Genomic DNA, 2,282 nt, shown 5'->3' on the forward strand with positions numbered 1-2,282 from the left:
CGGCCCCAGACGCCCACGGAGACCTGGACCCCACAGCTTCTGCAGCCCCCATGTGGGAAGAGACGGTGACCTCCTAGCTACCACCACAGAAAGCTGCAGCATTTAGAGCCCTCACGGCTCCCCAGCAACCTGGGGTCTGGCACCCCAGATCCCTTCCCCACTCTCCTCACCGTGGGTGGACCCCTCCACTCCTCATCCCTTCCTAAGTGAGGAGGTGGACAGGACTGATAGCTTCGGTTCCCTTCCAGCTTCCACACTGAGCCCTTCGGGGGGTCTGCGAGTCAGGCAGAGGGGCAGGCCATCCACGTGAGCTCTCAACACAATTCACCCCGGCCAGCCCTGCCAGACCCCAGGGCCACTGCAGAGGGCAAGTTCCCCGAGCTCCACCTGGCTTCCCTGTCCCTTGACGCCTGTGGCCTGCAACCTTCTCAGCCACTCTCTCCTGCCTTACCTATTCCTCGGTCACCCCTGGGTTCATCCTCACGTTCTTCCCTAGATCACTGATCACCCACTCACCTCTCCAGACCTCACTAGGTTCACAGTCCATAATGGAAGGAGGAAGGCCTACTGACTAGAAGACTGAGACTCCGGAAGGAGCTCAGAGACAAGGGACCCGAGAAGTCATTTATTCTGAGCAGGGAAACTGAGGCCCAAGATGACACAGGTGGTTAAAGGCCCAGCTGGGACCACATCTCTTATTTCTTGACCTCCTCTTTGAGATGACCCCTTCTGGTTCTAATATTTCCTCAACTGGCAGAATACAAAGGGTCCACAATCCTGAGTGCGAGGGTGGGAGCACAGAGACAGATAGATATGGGGACACACACATACACAGCTCTGTCCTGCCAATCACTGACCATCCTACTGAGCCAGTCCCCAGCCCCAGTGCACTAATTAGCATTAATTATTGTTCCCTCCCTAGGGGGATGGGGGAAGGATCATGAAGTTGAGAATCCCATCAGCTCTTAGCCTCTCCCTGAGGAGGGGGCATCCAGGGCCCCTGAAGTCACCCTCACCAGCCAGCCTGTTCCTAGAACATATATCTGTCCATTCCCTGCCCACAGGGTGAGCAGGGATCCAGAAGACTGCAGAACCATGTCCTGGAATGACACCCTCCTGGGCGAGGGTCTTGGAAAAGGAGCTACAAGAATCTAGAAGGGAGGAGCACATAATCCCCCTAAATGTCCAACTCTGGGGGGACTTTGGATTTCCTCTTTGCCCCAGGCTGCCCCTGACATTCTAGCCAAGGAGATGTCCCGGCTCCCTGCACTGGGGTGAAACATGTATACACAGAACCAGGCCACAGGAGACAGGATACACAGAGCCGCCATGGGTTCCAGCCCCTAGAGCTGTGTCCAGTCCCTACCCCCATCCCCTGCTTTCCTGGACTACAAGTCCAGGCCTGACCTGGTTCTGCCTCTACCTGGAGAGAGAGACAGCACAGAGGGAGGTGCCCCCTGAGAAGCCCTCCCCCAAGGCCTCATTCCCTCTTGTCCAGAAAGAATCTCTGAGCCCTGGAACAGGGCCACTCTCCCAAAAAGGTGAGAGTGGGGTCTCAGGGACACTGCCCTGGGGCCTGGCTAGCTGAAAACCAGATGCAGACAGGCACTCCTGGCCCTCCCTCCCCAGGCGGGAGTAAAGGGCAGGACAGACAATAGTGGTGATGGTAGTGGTGGGGACAAGCCTCCTTCAAACCCTCTAAAGTCTAAACACGGGCTCTAAGGAAGTGTGGCGAAAATAAGGCCCCAAAGCCAGCCCTCTTTGGAGCCAGGCTCCTAGAGCCCTGGTCTGGAACTCCGAACCTCCACCCCAAGAGGGGCGGCAGAACTGGAAGGAGCTTAAGCCCCTGCCTCTCAGGGGGCACACGCCCGGGGCGCGCAGCTCTGCTCCCAGACACACTCCACAATCCGGCGCAGCCACAGGCACCGCGCGCAGGAGCCGGCCTGGGCGCCGGGAGGCCGGGCCCGAGGCCTGCGTGGAGCTGGGGCCGGGCCGGCTTCGAGAGAGCGCGAGCCGGGAGTCCAAAGGGCGGCGGGGCCCGGGAGTGGGAGTCCCGGGTAGAATCTCCCCGGTGGCAGGGCCCCGAAACCGTGCGGCCCCCAGACCCCTGCCTCGACACCCCAAACGCGTACGTTGGGACAGGCGATGGCACCGGGGACAATATCCCGGCTCCCCGACCTCCCCCGACCAACTCGTCCGGGTCGCGGGGGGGTGGGGGTGGGAGGGGTGGGCGGGGCTTCCCGGAGAGCTTCCCCCCCCCTTTCCCTCTAAACTTCCCGGCA

Source organism: Leptonychotes weddellii, chromosome 8 (assembly GCF_054177405.1).
Source record: "Leptonychotes weddellii isolate Sample4059 chromosome 8, ASM5417740v2, whole genome shotgun sequence".
Classification (NCBI taxonomy): domain Eukaryota; kingdom Metazoa; phylum Chordata; class Mammalia; order Carnivora; family Phocidae; genus Leptonychotes; species Leptonychotes weddellii.